The sequence below is a fragment of the Culex quinquefasciatus genome, chromosome 1 (genome assembly GCF_015732765.1).
Source record: "Culex quinquefasciatus strain JHB chromosome 1, VPISU_Cqui_1.0_pri_paternal, whole genome shotgun sequence".
NCBI classification, from domain to species: domain Eukaryota; kingdom Metazoa; phylum Arthropoda; class Insecta; order Diptera; family Culicidae; genus Culex; species Culex quinquefasciatus.
The window spans coordinates 7,057,520-7,078,283 of record NC_051861.1 but is presented as its reverse complement, the minus strand read 5'-3'; the positions used below and the strand labels follow the sequence as shown (position 1 = coordinate 7,078,283).

General features: G+C 36.3%; 1 protein-coding gene across 3 annotated transcripts in view; it reads right to left on the bottom strand.

Annotated features, from left to right (window-relative positions):
* The window catches only part of LOC6048982 (limbic system-associated membrane protein), a 512,782-nt gene that overhangs the window by 168,412 nt on the left and 323,606 nt on the right, over window positions 1–20,764 (bottom strand). The window lies entirely within an intron of this gene.

The window sequence follows — 20,764 nt, the reverse complement described above, 5'->3', positions numbered from 1 at the left end:
CCGTTTAATGTGCGTTTTTTTTTCTTTCTTATTTTTGTGCACGTGCGGTAATTGTCCTCTCTCGTTGGCTGGTTGGCTGGCCGGAAAATGACTATTAATTTATGCCCTCGTTTTCTGCTGATAATGGCAAAGGCCAGTCTGGTTTGGACCAGTCAGCCAGAAGGCAAAAAGTAATGCTAATGGAGCTTTGATGTGGCTGGGGTTTTGGCTGTTTTTTCGCCGCGAAATAAAGAACATTTATGAGGTCTAATGGTGCCTATTCTTGGCTGCTGGGCTGCGAGTAGTGCCGAGAAAGAAATGGCGTTATTGATTGGAATCGATGAAGTGGAAGCAACAGATTCCTGTTGGAGTTACAATTTAGTTGAAATGGAGTTGTTTGAGCTATTTTTCAGAAATAGTTGAATTGAAGATGTGTTTAAATGTAGACAGACAGGTTCTCAACACTAGTTTTGCCAGTTGTAATTGTAAAATAGGATTGAAAAATGAAAGAAGCATGCTTTTTACAATAAAATTCCTACAAAACATACCTAACCTTAACCTACACAATAACTTAAACCCAGTTCACCAACGGAGGTCCACCGGCAGACTATTAATCACTCGAAAAACACACTCTTCCCAGGTCGTCACGTCCACACGGACCAACCAAAACAACAAGAGAGACGAAAATTCCAATATCCTTCGAAAAACGCCTCCTGCTAGGATGTGCTGCGCAAAGCAGCGTGTTTGGGCTGGAGCATAATTTACAACACCCTTGGGAATTCAGCGCCCATGTGAGTCTCTAGGTCGAACTGGATCCATAAATTCCTAAATTCCGGAGAAAAAAAAACGCGGTTCCCCACCTAATCTCGTCCGATTATCGGAAATGTTCCCCGGAAAGCCGCCTCCCAGCGCGGCACGCGCCTTCTGTTTAGCCGGATTTTAGTTTTTCTCTCCCAAAAGATTCGCCCCGCTTTGAGTCGACACCCTGCGGGATTAACTCAAATTTTCCATTATCTCGCACCGGGTCCGTCCAACGTGTGAGAGAAATTACACACACGGCCTCGGTTCCCCGAAAGTTTCCCGAAAGATTTAGCAACTTGAGAGGGGTTTTCCAGCGTGTGGGGGTAAACTGTCCGAACCGAAAATATAGCCAAATTGGATAATAATATCGCCCCCGGGTGGCGTGGGTTTTCCCTTTTTGTTGGTGAACCGTGGCCGGCGGGAGAGTTCGTCTGGTAAAAAGCGGACCAACGGGCATAAAAGCCCATAAATCATTATTATCGTATTAATTTTGGGGTGGGAAGCTACCTCAAGCGGTGGAAGAAGGCTTCAATAAAGGATTTTTTTTTTGGGAATTTGAAAATGGTATGCTGCTTCTAACATTGAGGGTTTTGAATATTCTTGAGGACTTTTTTTTAAATTTTCTGACTGTTTGAAATGTCATAATTTAGTTTATATCATAAAATAGTATAAAAATGTAAAAAAAAGTATCACTTGAATCATATTAACAATTTATTTCAAAAAAAAATTTTCGTTTTCAGCAAAAAAAAGTAGTTTTTTGTTCATATTGAGCATGAGCATGAGCATGACCATGAGCATGGTTGACTGCCAATGAGCTGCTACTCCGTTATTGACAGATCAGCTGAAGTTAAACAATGAATCAAAAATGATCAGTGGGAGCCAACCATCCGTTCACTGTTTAACCCCTGAAGACCCCGACTTTATTAGTCAATACCGGCGCCCTCCCAAGAAGCCTGCAGTTCAACAAAAGGGAGGAATATTAGTCCGATAGTTGAAGTTGCAGACTCATCAAGCACACAGTTTTTCGCTATATACTTGTTGATACCGCTTGAGACCGTTGAATCCACAGCATCTCCTTCAAGCATCACGTGATTATTATTTTTGGGTTAGTAGGATAAGGTATTGGCTTTTCGATGCCTCCCGAGCTACGATGCTATGGGAGGACTTTCATAACAAACCCGTCGGCGAGCCTTCCGAGCAACGATGCTATGGGAAGGTCTTTCTAATTAGCACACCAAAACACTCGCGCACAGGTATTTAAATACTGAATAAATGTAATTTTTCATCACGATTACCCAGACGACATTGATGATAAAGGAAGGACTTTTCTACAGTCATTTACAGTAATACTTAAACTTATTTTAATGCAACAATTCACACGACGTCGTGCCTCCCGATCAACGATGATGTAGGAAGGACTTGAGCAAGCCAATCAGGATGAAACACGAAATAAAATTCTTTTCTTTTCACACACGGAAAACGGAATCGACGTAACACCTTATAATGTGTGGCCCTCTTAAACCTTGCGGTTTCGTCAACGGATCCACAGGCGTGTATCGTTCTTTTAGCGACAAGACTCCGCCTCCCGGGTCTGCTAAGTGTGAAGGTATGGGCACGGGGAGAGGGCACCGAATACCTATATTTACACTTAGCATTTTTGCGTCCGCCTCGGGATTCGAACCGGCGACCTCTGGATCGTGAGTCCAGTGCGCGGTCCGATTGATCCACACAGGCAGACAGACAGACAGACTTTTCACACACAATGCCACATAATTGACCGCGCATCACCACCCAACTAATTGAACTCAGTAGTTTTTTGTTCATATTGCCGCAAAACTTGTAAAAGTTTTTCAATTCAGTTAACAGAAACATTTTTTGCAAATGTATTTTTCACCCTCTTCTTTTAAAACTTTCAAATAATTTATTCTTGTTTGTGTCATATTTTTGTGAGTCCACAATATTTGTAAAACATTAGCAGTTCTTCGGAAGGATTAATTGAAAAGACAAGTTTTGGATCCATTTCAACGACTTTTATAGTTCAAAATAAATTAAATCTTGATTCATTAATGTTTGGTTGGGTTTCCCTTGATTAAAGAAATAATCAGTTTGGTAGTTTTAAGAAAAAAACGTTTGTTCTCGAAAACGTTATAAGAAATTTGATAATATTTCAAAATAATAGTGAATAAATACACGCAATATACAGTCATGCCCCGGTTTTGCACGCCCCGGTTTTGATTCGTTCAGCTGCCTCGGTTAAGCACGGTCTAGTGTTTAACTGAAGCAAAAATATTTTGAAAATGCAATGTTTCTCAAAAAAATACTCAAAGTTATTGTTATTTTGTTTTTGATTGGAACTTTTCATACATTTTGAATGATTTTTTTCAAAAATACTAAATATTTTTGCAAAACTACCTATTTTTGAAAAAAAAATTACATACAATTTTAGTGTTTTGCAATATGCTTTTCAAACGATCGGGATTTTTTCATACATTTCGAAAGTTAAAACACAAAGTTTTGAGAAGACTCATTTCTCACAAAACTACGTTTTTTTAAATACTTTTTTTTGCAATGTGGGTATCAAATAATCGAAATATTTTAATAAATTTCGAAAGCTATGACATTTTTTTAAATACTCACAATTTTCAAAAAACTTTCGAAATGTTTGAAAATAATCCGATCATATGTTATCCAACTCAAATTGTGAGTGTTTTTTACGAAAATACGTAGTTTTGTGAAAATTTTTAGTATTGAAAAAAACTTGTTATTACATACGAAATGTATGAAAACAATCCCAATCATTTGATACCAATATTGCAAAAAACAAAAAAATGAGTGTTTATTTTTTCGAAAATTCGTAGTTACGTGAAAATTGTAAGTATTTAAAAAAAACTTGTTATTACATTGGAAATGTATGAAAAACATTCAATCACTTGATACCCATTTTGCAAAAATCTGAAATTTTGAGTATTTTTTTTGACAATTAGTAGTTTTGTGAAAATGTTGAGCATTTTCAAAAAATATTGTTAGGCTGGTAAAAATTTAATTTGAAGTTTTTGTCATCAAGGTCATTCATTCAAGGTCGGCCCGAAAAATAAGGGGGCCAAAATTTTTTATTTCAAAAACTTCAAAATTTCAATGAAAATTTTAGCTAAATCAGCTGAAAATGATTATTTGGGTTGATTTAAATATCTGTTGAATTTTTGAAAAATTTTGATGTTTACTATCGTAAAAAGTTTTTTTTTTCGCTAATTTTTTTGCTTTCGTCTTATCTTTTTTTTTTTTTTGAAAACTTATGATTGCAAAACAACTGAACTAGTGTAAAATGCATTTCAAAACACTTGTTGCATTTAAATGTGTAGACTATGGCTTGCAATTTAAATTTATATTTATTTTAATTTCTTTGCTCCAAAAAAATCCGAAAAAATAAAACGGTTTTTCGCCAGAAAAAAGTTAAAAAATAGTTTCAAAATCCCTTCCATGTCTTGTTACTCAACTTTTAACTGACAGTGGAATCGGGAAATTTATTGTACAGAGAAACCCCTTTTATCACGATGCGTTGCGTTTAGCTAATTTTTGCAATCATTTAAAAGCAGTTTTTTGGTTTAGTTCAGATCTACAAAACGCTTTTTGAAACATGCATAAATATTGTTTAAGAGAAATTTACGAAATAAAAAGCGTAACGCCACCGCGTGAAAATAGGTTTCTCTGCAACTTTAGAAACTTTTCATTCAGTACAAAAAATTTCATTTCAAAATAACGTTTTTTTTGTAACTTTACAGGGTTACTTTCAGAGTTTACCAATGTTCTGCAGTCAACTCTCTGGCTGTCGATCTTCTCGATATCAATAATTCTCCATCTATCGATGAATTCTTCAGTCCTTTCAATCTGCATACTTCGATTGGCTTTATTCCTCGATATTTTCTCTTGCTTGAAGAATCTCTTCCTCGACGGTCCCTTGGATTCTGTTTGCTTTAAAAATCTTTTCCGGTTGTCAATATTGTCACTATCTCATGGCTTGCGTAGACATTTTTCTTTGCGAAACGAAGCTTTGAAGGGTGTTTGACATTAGTTTGTTTTTGTTTGCTGGACGTTGCCATGATTCTCTCCCATAGCTGGGTATCAAGAAAAAAATATTTTCAATCGAGTCTTCATTTTGCATCGTTCTGTAAACTGATGATTCTCTTCCTCGACGGTCCCTTGGATATTTACAACAAGAGAGTCGACTGTACAAAGTTGTTGAGCAAACAAAAACAAAACTTTCAATGATTAAACATAAGGGGTTTGCACGTATTCTTCAACTCGGGGTCTTTTTTAAAGGGGAGGGGGGAATATTTTTTGGGAAATAGCAAGAAAACTATCATATACATATAAATGTATGGAACATCCCCGTTCATTTGCGGGGTGAACGAAAATCTTTGGTCGGGAAATATTAAAGTTATCCTCGTTTGATAGTTTTTGAACTTTTTTTTCTAATGGGACGAAATTTCGCCTATTTCAATTTATTATTGATCTTAGTCCACATGCACATGATTTATGGTTCAGGTCGTATAATTTCTTATGGGAAATGATGCCGGGAACATTTTTCCTGAAGCACGCAAAGTTATTGGAAATAAGGGAACAAAGTTATAAAGGTACAAACAGATAAAAATATGTTGATTCGGTTAAAATCCAAAACTGTTAAAAGTGACTTTTAGTTGAGCATAAACCCAACCAATTACACTTTTATTTAGTGATTTGTATACTAAATGGGCCCAGATATATTTCTCAAAAAAGAATTCATCAAAATAATGATCTGAATATCAAAAACATTGCTGTTTTGGGAAAGAGGGTGTGCAATTTTGTCCGAAAATGTCCCAAATTTTCAATAAATCCTTTATAACTTTTTTCCCTTATTTCCAATAACTTTGCGTGCTTCAGGAATAATGTTCCCTGCATCATTTTCCATAAGAAATCGTATGACCTGAGCCATAAATCATGTCCATTTGGGCTTACAGCAATAATAAATTGAAATAGGCGAAATTTCGTCCCATAGGAAAAAAAATCAAAAACTTCAAATGAGGATAACTTTAATTTTTCCAGACCAAAGATTTTCGTTCACCCCGCAAATGAACGGATACTTTCATATGTATTTGTTAGTTTTCTTGCTATTCCGTATCTCGAACGGGAAATGGCAGCAATTTTAATACAATTTTTAATTTCTTTACGTGAACCATGATTTTCAGGAATTTAGAATTCGTTGCGGAAATGGTTTGATTTGGTTGTTGGAGTCCCGAGTTATAATTCAAAATGTTTACTATAGCCGGGCAAGTACGTGCGTCAAACTGCTTCTGACTTAATTCCCTTCGGTTAGATGTCACACTTGCAGTAAATTTCAGGATGTGTCAAGACAGCACGACAAGATCAAATCTTCTTTCATATGAAGAGTGACAACAATGCACGGAGTTCTTCTGGGGTTTTTTTTCTATCTACTGAATTTTTGCCATTTTTTTAAGTGAACGAAAAAACTTTAAATTTAAATTGAAAATAATTTAAAACTGCTTTAATTATTTTTACAGCATATTTATTTCAATAAATTTAAAATTTGCTGAGTTCACCTTTTCCAAGTCCAAAAAATTTTCCACAACTTTTCCTTCAGCACACGAAACGCACTTACACTCGAAAAAAAAAGAACTCAATTTAACCGAGCGCAAAAGTTGCAACAAATTTCGTTAAATCGTTTCAAAGCGCTAAATGAAAAGCGCTCGTATGTGGAAAGGACCGAAGCGGGGATTTTTTTTTCTGGGCCTGGTTCAGTTTTGTTTTGCTTGCTTGGTCACAACTTGTTTTGGGTGGCAGGGATTTTTTTTTTGTGCGAGTCGCCCAATGTCGACTCATATTATTTCAGCTTGGATGGTTGTGAATTGCAGCCGAGCCGAGATTCCTGGAACTACTTTTGATGTTGGTTTATTGAATCGAGAAATTCATGTTTGAAGTTGGGTGAGTGTTATTTTTCGATTTGGTATTTCTTGAAATTTAAGGTTTGTTTTGAAAAAAAAAATATTTTTTTTAATTAACAAAATTGTCCACAAAAAAACCCTAAATTTGTGTTTCCAAAACACAGTTACGGAAATCTGTACAAAAAAAAAAAAACACACACACAGCCAAACTGCAACACAACTCACGAGACAACAGTAATAACAATATCGTTCCGCTTTCTGCAACAGAAAAAAACAGCTCCCAGCTTGCAGAGAGCTTTCGTTGCGATGCGCGATAGATAAATGGTCCCTCTTTGTCGGACTGGACTGACCGGGCCGTGCTTTGATGTACTATTTTGGGGGTCCCTTAACTGGATTCGGAGCCGGAACTTTTTTGTTTGTTCTAGGGGTGTTTGATAACAAAAAAAAAAAAAAAATCGAGCCAAAACTGGGAATGTTTGTGGTGGCGGCGCGATTCGGCAACAAACTGAAAACAGGATTGGGTGGAAAAAAATGTTGAAATTTGGTTGAAAAATTGGGTGAGTCATTTAGCAGGGTGATTTTCATTGAAATTTCTAGTTTTTTTTAATTTCTAGATTTTTTTTTTCAATCGCAATTGCGCCAAACAATACAAAATTAAATTGGTAATACATTTTTTTGGTAATTTGTTGCTTCTCATAGAAAAGTGATGCGAAAATTCCACTTTTTCCGTCTCGTTTCCGATGTCTGTCCAAGTAAATAAATCAAAGTAACATTTTCGGACTTCCCTGCATTTTTTACTGGTGCAGTTGGGAGGAAAATTGAACTTTTTCGCTTTTATTATAACGGTTTGTTTTTTAAATCTATTTTAGCATGGTTTGTGTCGATATTATTTCTAACAAAAAAACAAGTACTTCAAAATCATCAAACCAAAAATAAGCAGGACTAAAACAAAATAAAGCAAACCTCACATATGTCATGATTCCAGAAACCCTTGGGAATGCCATCGTCTTCGAAGAAGACTACTTTCCGGCAAAGAACCTCCCACCCACACAAAGTACGTTGACGACTTCCACGTACGTGAAAACTCCGCTCTAAACGCGTTACACGGCTGGCCGGCTCCATCTTCTTCAGCCTTCTTGAAGCCACTCCGGAACCATTTTTCAACGAGCGCGAATGATAAAGCGATTTGCAGATCTCTGGCTTGGAGCATTGAGTCGCGTCGCGTTTGCGGACATATTTAGCATATAAACTAATTCCAGGCGTCCCAAATCAAATTGACATGAGTCCCGGGACGTGACCCGCGTGGTTTGAACACCCCCGCTGAAGCTCGGTGGCGCGACGTGATGTTTGCGCTGCGCATAATTTCAGGCGCAAGATCCACCTCACGCGGAAGCGCCTGCAAGTATGCTTTTGTGGGAATGACGGAATTACCCCTCAAGGTAGGCAACCTTTTTTGTTCCGTTGCAATTCTTTATAATTCTAGACCACATTCAGGTGCTCACATGACCACTTGTCCGCTGAGAACAAGTACTCATTACCAACTTCAAACTCGTTTGAACCCCCCTTCCCGTCAAAGCAACCACGTCAGGCGAATTAGTGGGCATGAGTTCCTCTTGACTCGCGACCATACTGTGTTACGGAAGGAAGTCTGACTCTGAGTGGGCGGGAAACGCCCCAGTTTCGGAACTCCGAACCACCTGAGCGGTGCTCATTTTACCCTAAAAGTGGCCCTCGCAAGAAACCACCCAGCAATTCGCGTTGGCCGGAAGAGCGAAATTTATGGATGCTGACGTGCAGCGAATGCGAACGGTGGTTCATTTTCTGTGTGTGTTTGCAGAAAATTTCGTGTAATTAGTAGCGGCAGCACCGGTCGGGATGATGAATTATCCTTCTCCCTCTCCGGGAAAGTGGTCTCGACCTGTTTTGGGGAGAGGGACGGTGAAGTTGGGGCATTTTTGGGGAGGTGACTGTCGGTAGCACCTGAGCACAATGGGAGTGGAAGATGAAAGACTTCCGGGGAAAAGGTGGGACGTGGAACAGCTCTGGAATAAATTGTGTCCGACATTTTCTCAGAATTTTTCTTAAAATGGGTTTATTTCGATGTAAAATTAAGAAGAAAAATTTAAATGCACTAAAACCTTTTACTAAAAAGACAAAAACTCAAACTTCATGAATGCAATCAAGCTCATATTTGAACGGTGGATACGTCATACCATTTTCTACAAATTATCGTACCAGATTGTTGAAAAAATTAAACGTATTGAAGAAATCCCATTTTTAAGAAAAATCGTTCTAGTATCTCCCTTAGACCTTAACTTTTGGTATCACACATCTATTGTATGAGTAATTCCAGCTCAAATCGGGAACTTTTCTGGTAATTTTGTACCCGACCCTCTCCGATTTCAATGAAACTTTGAAGGCATGTTATTCTAGGCCTATATAAGCCATTTTTGTGTATATGGAGCCAATTGTACTCGAAATGACATTTGAGAAGGGATTAATTTATTTAAATATGTTTGTATCTTGTTTGTATCTCGAAGCCATTGAATCCTATCAAAAAGTGATTAAAGCCAAACTTGTAGGAAATAGACGGGCTATCTGAAAAAAAAACACTGAAATAAAAATACACGCCACTTTAATGAAATTTTATGATTTTTATGTTTAAAAGTTTAATTTTAAAGTTATGTCACGATTTTTTTTCGTTCAATATTTTTGAGGAAATAGCCTAAAATGTAACAAAATGATTCACGAAAAATGCGAAATCGATTCTCCACACAATTTTACATAAAAGTCTCCATATTAACCACTGCCCTAAGTTCAATCCTTGTGAAGTTACAGCGGGTTTAAAAATAAAAATGTTGAAAAAATAGGGTTTTGAATGATTTTTGGCAATTTCTATAAGACAGACTTGATTTTTCAGTCCCGTAAATATTTTTACCGGAAAGCTCGTCCATTTCTTATAAGTTTGCCATTGACAGAATTTCAATTGGATGTATGGGCTGAGATATAAGCTTAATAACATTGCTCATAACTGAAAATAGAAGATTTTTTTCAGTGTGGTAGAAACCCGGATAGTAAATAAGCTTACGTCGATATTAAAACGAGTCAAATCAAAAAACTGTCTTAGACAAACTTTAGGGAAATTGGACGAGTTTTCCGGTAAAAATATTTACGGGACTGAAAAATCAAGTCTGTCATATAGAAATTGCCAAAAACCACAAAAAAACTATTTTTTCAACAATTTTATTATTTAAACCGCTGTATCTTCCCAATTATTGGACATAAGAAAATGGTCATTATGGCGACTTTTATGTAAAATTGTGTGGGAAATCGATTCGCACTATCGGTTTTAAAAAATTTTGACGTTTAGAACACTTTTCAAAAAAACAGTTTTAGTAAATGATTTTTGTATTTCTTTATGAGAGACATACCGTCCTGCATTTTTCGAGGGTCTTTTTCTAACATCTTAGAATATTTCCTCAGAAATTTTGAAAAATCGTGACATAACCTTAAATTTAACTTTTAAACTTAAATATTGAAAAATCTCATAGAAGTTACATGTATTTTTATTTCAGTGTATTTTACAGAAACCTTGTCCAATTTCCTACAAGTTTGTCTATGACCACTTTTTTTTATACGTGCAAGGTTCTAGCGCTCTCAATTCAAATGACTCTTCCTAACTTCTTCACGTCCAAGTACTGTTACATTCTCAAGCCGGTTTCAAATGTCCTAATGATCAATAGCAAAAAGGTCACAAAGTACAATGGTTAATGTCACAACGTCTACGGGCAATAATGACCTCCTAGAGTTGTAACGCTCTGAATTAAAATAACTCTTTCTATCTTTTTAACGTCCTCAATATCCTCATGCCAACGGTTTCAAATGACCTAATGTCCGAAAGCTCTAACGTTATACGGCACTGGATGAATAGTGTCCCAACTTCTATGGGAAGAAAGGACTAAACAACCAAAAGCTCTAACGCTTCCAGTTTTTAAAACTCGTCGTGACCTCTTAGCGCCCTAGGGCTATTTAATTCCAATGCCCAAAGTTTCAAATGACAAAAATCAATTAGGTCATAAGGAACAACGATTGATTCCTTATCGTCTACGGAACTAAGCATCAAAGTGCACTAACGCTTTCAGTTTTAAAGACTCATCGTAACCTCTTAACGACCTAAGGCTCTTAAATTCCAATGGCCACGGTTTCAAATGACCTAATGTTCGAATCAACTTTGAAACTTCTAAGACCAATGCTCAATTTCCAAGAGCGCTAACGCTTCCCAACGTTCAAGGGCTCTAACGCTCCGAGTTTAAACGTCGCTAACGCTCAAACGTCCAGCACAAAAGTAAACAAAAAACGTTGCATGCTCCCGTCAAGATAAAGGTAAATCGAGCCATTTTCGCTTTACACCACACTTACACCACGCCAGCTCGCGCGGACCACGTGTGGCAATTAGAGGGGCCATGAATAATCAATACGCGGGGCAATTAAGGTCGGTTGCACTTTGCACCGACATTTTTTCGACAACCTCGTCACTCACCGCTCAGGTAATACGGCGTGTGCGTGCATGTGTGGATTTGCGCGTTGAGTCCGAAGAGATTAATTACGGAAATTAATTACTGTTGTTGTAGCGGGGTTTCCGCGTGTTATCCGATGGTCGCTGACGCTTAAGGGGTAATGTATTATTAACCAGTTTGGAGTGGTGTCAAATGGTAACACTTCGAGCGTCCAGCTTGACGACGCCTTCAAGAAGTAGCTAACGCTAATGAACTATCGATTTTCCAAAATTTATATTTCAATAGCAATTTAACATCACTGAACCAAGTGACCTGTCGTACAAAACCTCCCACAATAGATTGTTCTTAATCACAATGACGCACCACAGCAAGAGGGCTTTTCGAATGCTTCTGGATCACTTTTTTTTGTTCCGAAACCCCCCACACGGATCATCCCTTTCAAAGAGCTCCAGCTAGCTTTAGTCAACGGGACTCCGAAATGGCACACGTGTGTGCCCCGGACAGACAACACAACCTCCTAATGGTGCAGAAAATAGCGCCTTGTCATTACTGGCAGCCGGTGCGAGCCACAACCACCACCACCACCTCGCTGTCAGTGGGGGAAGGTTCCCTGTCGCTCGGAACGATGACACACACAACAACAGGTGACATTCGCCGAACGGGCCATCCTGGGTGGAAGGCCCTTGGGGGACTATTGTTAGGATGGCGGTGCGGACAGTGGCGTACCTGGGTGCTTGGAATGTTCTCCTCAAAGTTGAGAAAATTATTCAACAAATACCGAATACTCTAACCTCTTTAATTCCACTAACGCTTAAATATCAAATATTGAAAATCTTCAAAGACGTAACGTCAAGGGTTCTAACGTTCAACACCGAAATATCTAGTGTTTTTGATACCCTAACATTTAAGAACTAACGCTTCAACATCCAAGAGTTCGAGACTTCTCGCCAACATCACATAATTGCCAAGGGCTCTAACGCTAAACAGTAAGGTCACTAACGCCTAAATTTCATTGTTTTTTACATTCTAAAATACTAACGTTTTATTACCCAAGAAGTCTAGTGTGCTAACGCTCAAAGGTTTCAACATCATCAGGTCACTAATGCTTGAATTTCCAGTGTTTTTATTCAACACTCAAGGATACCATGGGATCCATATTCTGGTGTGCTAACGTTCAATGGTTCTTACTGCATTCCAAGGTCACTAATGCCTCTATGTCGGATTGCTGCCACAGAACATCCAAACCCCCCCCTAAATACCCATGTTCTTGAACTCTAACGCTCCATGTCCAGAGATTGCGTGCTAACGCTCAAGGGGTTCACCATCATCACACACTTCTCAAGGACTCTAATGCCTCGATTTCCAGCGGCTCCAACGTTCAAGGACTCTACCAATCCCATCGCGTACGCCCCTGCCGTCAGCAGCATCCGTCCCGCCGACACTGACGTCCATTCGCCGCGGGCACACTTCAGAGCACTTGGACGTATAATCAGATTGTTGCGAACCTCTCTGGGGCCATCAGAAGCCGCGACCTGCCGCGGCCCGCTGTGCCAGGTCATCGTGGCGCGCGCGTTCCGTTTGATGATGACGCACCAAAAGGCAAAAAGCACTACCACCGTTCAGGAACGAGGCGAGATTGAAGTCAATGAACACAAAAAACGAACTCTTCGGGAGGCGTTTCACGTCGGCTCGGCGTATTAAAAAGCAAATATGGGACTTTAATCGCTTATCATTTATCAAACGTCGACCACGGACTCGCTCGTTGTGGCTCGTTAGCGTGGTTGGCTCGGAAAAATTGGGGAAAATTCATCATTTTTCACCCTGGCACAAAAAAAACGGAGGTTGGACCACCTCGTGCAGCAGAAATTCGTTCGAAAAGAGTTCAGAAGAGGGTGTAATGGAGGTCGATTTTTTTCTGGTTCTTCTCGAGACCGGGCTACCCGAAAGAACTTGATGAAGTAGTGCTATCAACTACGCACTTGGTCGACCTTATGGTTTCGAAAGGGTGCCGGCAGAGTTGAGTGGATCCATCACTTTGGTTATGAACATGGTTTTTTGGGGTATCACTCAAAGGAAAGAGTTTGGACATTGTTTAAAAAAAATACAAAAATAAAAAATGCAAAAATACAAAAATACAAAAATACAAAAAAAAACAAAAATACAAAAATACAAAAATACAAAAATACAAAAATACAAAAATACAAAAATACAAAAATACAAAAATACAAAAATACAAAAATACAAAATACAAAAATACAAAAATACAAAATACAAAAATACAAAAATACAAAATACAAAAATACAAAAATACAAAAATACAAAAATACAAAAATACAAAAATACAAAAATACAAAAATACAAAAATACAAAAATACAAAAATACAAAAATACAAAAATACAAAAATACAAAAATACAAAAATACAAAAATACAAAAATACAAAAATACAAAAATACAAAAATACAAAAATACAAAAATACAAAAATACAAAAATACAAAAATACAAAAAAAAACAAAAATACAATCAAAATTTTAAAATTTTACAGGAATTTAGCAAATTTGTGTTTATTATTTTTCGATCGCAATGCATTCTGTGTACAGCACCAACCTTTAAATCATCCAATCAGCTGTAAATATAGACATAAATCGAGTCCGACGGGCGAACGCCGTCGACGGTGCACGGTTAAATAAAGAGGTTCACCTCAAAAGGGGTTCTGACATGAAATCATTAGCCCGCCTTCAGCAAGCAAATCGTCTTAGACTGTTTCCAGAGAAAAAAAAAACGTAAAAATAACAGTAACGTTCACGGCTTGAGGTTTTCCCAAGAAATTTCCCTCTTCAACGTGATTTCTTTTTTGCTGCTGCTCCCCGAAGAGAGCACCCGTGAAAAGCATAAAGAAAAGCAATCGCAGCCAATTACGATAACAGTCAGCACACTTCTCCGGTGAAGGGTCGTGGGGGGGGGGTTTGTTGCGGAGATTTACGACGAAACGGCATGCAAAGCTGCTCCAGCAATTCCAACATGTTTTGCGATGGTGCATATCGGGATATCTCAATTGGTGGTTGTTTTCGGAATTCTTGGAACAGGTCTAAGCCTGGCTTATCGAAAATTTGCATTTTTAAGGCGGGCGCCAAGAGTTATGAAGCTTCAACACGTTTCCAGCAAAAATAACTGACCTTAAGAAATCTCACACCATCACTTGGTACAAGTTGATCCGATTTGGCACGTCACCAAAGCGTCACCTTGAAGAACTGCCTTCCACATGTCATGTGCTCTATCGTCCATGCCCAAATCAAAACGGACTCAACCTCTGGGGGCGGCACTCGAAAAATAATTTCACACCTAATCTGTTTGTATTCGATTTTGATTTATCTCGGCATTCGAGCCATTCCACTTCCGGGGCACGTTCCGTTTGCTGGTAAACATCGTCGTCCGAGAAGCGTCACTTGGTTGGTTCTTCATGGCCAGAGGAAATGTTCTGCGCCGTCTATCACAGTTGATAGCACCAGACATGTGCGAACGCCCTGGAGTAAGTGTCACCAGTTAGGTTCGGGGTGTCTCCTACCCGGGGTCCTGACGGAGGTCCTGACGGAGGATCCGTACGAGGATGGATTGGCAGAGGGGGTCAGTGGGGTGCAATGGATCTTTTTGAAAAGACATTCTCCGCAAATGATTGCCCAAATCGAAATAAAAAAAAAGAATTACTAAAATGTTAGATTTTGACCTAAAATTTGAAAAAAAAAAAACTACTATTTAACCCAACTGACCCCTCGTACCAACCAGGAAGCTCCTTCCATAATGCATACCGACGCTCGATCCATCCATCCATCCGTATCAGAGAAAGACACTGTTCCGGCGCTGGAAATTATAATATCATGATGCCGCCAAAGACCCCAAACCCCCCTCCCTCGTTCACGATTTTCCGATTTTCCGCCACCAGTCCACCAAGTCATCCTTCATCGAAGAAAAGGATTCTCTCCGGCGTGGCGGGGATGTGTCTCTCGGAACTAGGGCGAAAAAGGGTTTCTGTGTCCTCCGTCACACACACACCCACACGAACCATGTGAGCCGAAAGCAATCTCGGAAAGTGATACATTATCCGGACGTGTCCCTCAACAACAACAGCGAGACAAGGATGATGGGACACGATAGCGAAAAAGGAAGGGAAAACTTTTTGCGCCCCGGATCCTTCTCAATAATACCTTTTCTCAGATGAAAGATAACATCAAGCACACACACACACACTCAGACATGAGGAAACAAGAAAAGGAAAGTGTCACACCCACACCCACTTAGTGTGAGGGGGTGTAGTTGTCGATGTTGTTTGAGTTTGGTGAAGAGGAACAGTCGTTTTTTTTTCTTGGGAAGTTGAGCTGTTTAAATGGTCAATTGATGGGAAGTTGAAAGGATTTTGTGGATTTGGGAAGGAAGTGTAATAGCACGGCTTAAACTTTAAGATTTCTTCAGAATAATTCGTTACTTCTTTTGGACATTGTAAAACTAAAAGTAGAGCCCCCAATTTCTAGACCCCTGGTTAAGAAAAAACCTTGTGGTTTTCAATTTATTACTTTTAGAATAAATTGTATTCAGTTTTTTTATTTTCATTTGAGCAGTTCTCTCAGATTTCAGTCATTCGATTTTTGTTGTATTTTTTAATCCGACTGAAACTTTTTTGGTGCTTTCGGTATGCCCAAAGAAGCCATTTTGTATCGTAAGTTTGTTCATATAATTTTCCATACAAATTTGGCAGCTGTTCATACAAAAATGATGTATGAAAATTCAAAAATCTGTATCTTTTGAAGGATTTTTTTGATCGATTTGGTGTCTTCGGCAAAGTTGTAGGTAAAAAACGATACTCGGTAAAAAAAATTTGGTGATTTTTTATTAAACTTTTTGTCACTAAAACTTGATTTGAAAAAAAAACACTATTTTTAATTTGTTTTTATTTTTTAATATGTTTTAGAGGACATCAAATGCCAACTTTTCAGAAATTTCCAGATTGTGCAAAAAATCTTTGAGCGAGTTATGAATTTTTGAATCAATACTGATTTTTTCAAAAAATCGAAAAATTGGTCGCAAAAATTTTTCAACTTCATTTTTCGATGTAAAATCAAATTTGCAATCAAAAAGTTCTTTAGTGAAATTTTGATTAAGTGCACCGTTTTCAAGTTAAATCCATTTTTAGGTGACTTTTTTGAAAATGGTCGAAGTTTTTCATTTTTAAAATAAGTGCACATTACCCCACTTTGAAAAAAATATTTTTAAAAGCTGAGAAAATTCTCTATATTTTGCACTTTTCAACTTTGTTAATACGACCCTTAGTTGCTGAGATATTGCCATGTAAAGGTTTAAAAACAGGAAAATTGATGTTTTCTAAGTCCCACCCAAACAACACACCATTTTCTAATGTCGATATCTCAGCAACTAATGGTTCGATTTTCAATGCTAAAATATAAAACATTCGTGAAATTTTCCGATCTCTTCGAAAAAAATATTTTCAAATTTTTTAAACCAGGACTAACATTTCAAAAGGGCCAAACATTCAATATTACGCCCTTTTAAAATGTTTGTTTTGGTTTGAAAATTTTGAAAATATTTTTTGCGATCAATTTTTCGATTTTATGAAAAAATTAGTATTGATTCAAAAATTCATAACTCGCTCAAAGATTTTTTGCACAACCTGGAAATTTCTGAAAAGTTGGCATTTGATGTTCTCTTTAACATATTAAAAAATATAAAAAAATTAAAAATAGTGTTTTTTTGCAAATCAAGTTTTATTGACAAAAAGTTAAATAAAAAATTACTTAAATTTTTTTTACTGTGTATCATTTTTTTTCAGTGTAGTCCATATCCATACCTACAATTTTGCCGAAGACACCAAATCGATCAAAAAATTCCTTCAAAAGATACAGTATTTTGAATTTTTATACATCATTTTTGTATGGCCAGCTGCCAAATTTGTATGGAAAATTATATGGACAAACTTATGATGCAAAATAGTTTCTTTGGGCATACCGAAGGCACCAAAAAAGTTTCAGTCGGATTAAAAAATACAAAAATTAAAATTTAGGAAAAAAGACCGATTTCGTAGAGAATTGCTCATTTCTAAAAATTTGCAATTCAACAACTTCAAAATATCATCATTCACTATAAAAAAAAACCTTATTTCGAAGGTTATTTTGTAACTTTTTTCCTTCAGAAGATTTATTCGATTCCTTATGCACCTGCAAACTCTGTTCCCAACCCAGCTATTGAAAGGTAGTTCACACCACAGCTACACACATGTAATGCTTGATCAACGAAATAAACGAAATCCCCCCTCAATAAAGGCTCGAAAAAAAAAATACAAATTTTAAGCATGATTGAACCACATTGACAAAAAAAAACGATAAAATGTTGTTGGTTTTTAATTTTTAAATATTGTTTTGTCGATTCTTAGACTTTTTCAAAAAATAATTTTATTAAAACTGGTCTGGTGTATATATAATGCAGTGCACAAATTTGTTTTCTTTGAAGTATGAAATATCATTTTGAATAATTTAAGTAAAAAAATGCATCTTAAGCTTAGGCAGTGTAACAATTTCAACAAGTTTTACAAGTTCAGGTGATCTGCTTTGCACTGTTCGGGCGCTAACCAATAAATTCAATTTCAAATTTGGTAGGAGGAAAATGAGATTTCAAATCTCTATTAGTTTTTGTGGCCCGTCATTTTCTGTTTGGACATTGACAAGCCATGCAAATTATTTTTAACTAAACTCAAGCTTGCAGCTTTTTGTTTAGCATTTGTGATGTGGTCATTTGTTCGTTACACATGACTCATTTCAAAAATCTAATTTATTCCTTTGCCAAATTTCGAATCGAATTTATCAGTTTGGTTTGTCAGCGAACAAACAGTAAATGGTAGACCACCTACACAAATTTCAAGTTGGAAATTATTGCACGGTAAAAATTGAAACTGTAATAGGGATAAATCATTCAAGAATACCCATTAAACATTTCCAGAATTAAGGGGTTACATACATGTAAATTGGCTAAAATATTAGAGGTTGATATGAGCAGATATTTCAATTTTTTAAAATCGGTTTTCAGGGTAATAAAATATGCATTTTTATCTTTGACAAAATAAATGTGAAGAAATTTTTTTTTCATTGCCGAGATATAGTACTATTTTAAGTTAGCAGTTTCAAAAATCGGGTGCCACGATATCTCAACACTGCGTTGACCAAATCGGCTCAAAATTTTGGTGAAGACTCACTAAACGAATCCCGTGTACATGAAGAAGGCCGATTCTCAAAAAGTTTATTTAAAAAAAGATAAAAATATTTTTCTGTTTTTCATATAAAAAATCAACCGTTTTTGATTTTTGTAATTTAAAAAAAAAAACCTAAATTTCAAAATCGGACTTTGTCATGCACACGGGATAAGTCTTGAGAGTCCTCACTCCAAATTTCAGCCAATTAGGTCCATCCCATCTCGAGATATCGTGGCACCCGCAAATCAACTCGGTATTTTGAGAAAAACGCTCACAAAGTTTGACGGTTCGCTTTGCCCATGGCATAATTTTAAACTTAAATCGTCTTCGACTTATTTAAATCATGAAATATCTTTATGAAACTTTAAGGAGTGATTGGAAATCATCTTTTGAAAGGATTTAATAAATAATCAGGAATATGATTTTTTTAAATGTTTTGCATGTATGTAACCCCTTAACTAAATAGGAGCCATCCATATTTGCGTGGTTTAAAAAAAATGAATTAATTTTTTGTCTCAAGGCTATTGAAAATAGTTTAACAGATTTATATCACTCCCCCTCTCTTTCAAAAATATACTGAAAAATAAGTGAGCAAAAAAATATTTTTTTTAAATTTTTTTTATTTCAATGGAAATAAAAGTCTAATTAACTGAAATGGATTTTCCTGTATGAAAGTCATATTTTAAGCATTTAGTTGTTGTTGAATGTTGATGAAATGCTTAATTACAGCACCTTGATTACTTTTTATCGCGAAAATATTTCTATGTTCTGGAAACTTATGGTTGAAATGTTTAAACAGTGGTTTGTAATTTCAATTCTGTAACGTTTTTATTTTTGTTGGCCCCTTTCCCCTCGATTTTGGTCAGATTCGAGTGACAAAATTTAAAAAAAATCAGCTGCCTACTTCCTCTAGGGAAACATTGTTAACAATATAATTCACAGAAAAAGCTTGACTCTAAAAAAAATTTCAATCGAAATTCTCCAAAAAATATTTTTTTTGAAAATGTTTGCTCCTTGTGATAGATTTTGCACCATTCTTTCAAAACCACAACAAAACCATGACTTTGAAACATTTTTCATTATTTTATAAGATTTTAGTTGACCTCGATTTTAAACTTTTAACCCAGTACGTCCTATTTCCTGGGTCACAAAAACAATGAAGTTTAAACGAATTTGTACTGTATTGAAAATTGTTTAGACCATTGAAAATTGTTCTAATCCTGGTAAAAATGAATATTTTCCAACAGATTTGTAGAGGACAGTAACTAGCGGGAAGCAGTTTAAAGCTTTTTTTCATATTTAAATTTATAAAAATTACCTGAAATGCAAAAATATATTTATATTCCACAATATCGTAATTTTTTGTTGTCTAACAAATAAATAAAATTTAATCCTAGTTTTCAATGATTCAGAAATCAGTATCGTCTGAAATAAAATTGGCAATAAATTTTTAGGTGAGCTTTTTACTGACATTTTTAAAACGATGATGCCAAGAAGTGTAGAAAATCAATAGTTTTGCTAGAATTGCGGGAATTCCCGAGAAATATACGATTTTTCCGGGAAACGGAATTTATTTATCCTAGAAATTTGTGGGATTGTTTTTTGGCCTAGAATAATATTTTTTTCTGAAAAAAAAAATCCCCGTGAATCTCCGACACCTCAGGATTATTTTTAAGAGTGTAACAATGTTCTTGAAAGATGTAGAACAGATAATTTATTTTTTAATGTATTTGAAAATTTCATGTTTTTTAGCTCTCTAGGATTATTATTAGGAGTGTAAAAATTTTCAAAAAAGTTGAAAATAGTAGTTACTAACAAACCGCTTATGTTTGTATATATTTTTTAAAAATATCTTCTTTACAACTTTGTAGAACACTGTTACACTCTAAAAAGTAATCTTGTAATGTTAGAAAACAAAATGAAATCTTTAAATGAAAATTTGTGTTCTAATTGGAAAAAAACCCCTCTGAATTATTGCAAATTTGAAAAATTTACCTTAAAAAGACATGCCCCAATAAATTTTATTACTAAGTAAGGCGTCATCCATAAAATATGTCACGCTAAAATCGGCCAAAATTAACCCCCCCCCCTCATGTTTTTTCAAGTTCATGTTTTTCGGACCCCCCCCCCCTAACTCTTATGTTTTTGTGCAATTTTTGCATGATTGATAAACAGGATTATTATTAAATTCGGAGTTCAAAGATTATCAAGCATTATACTTTTTTTTATATAGAAATAGTCTAGCGTGACGTCATGGTCTCACGGACCCCCTCTCCCCT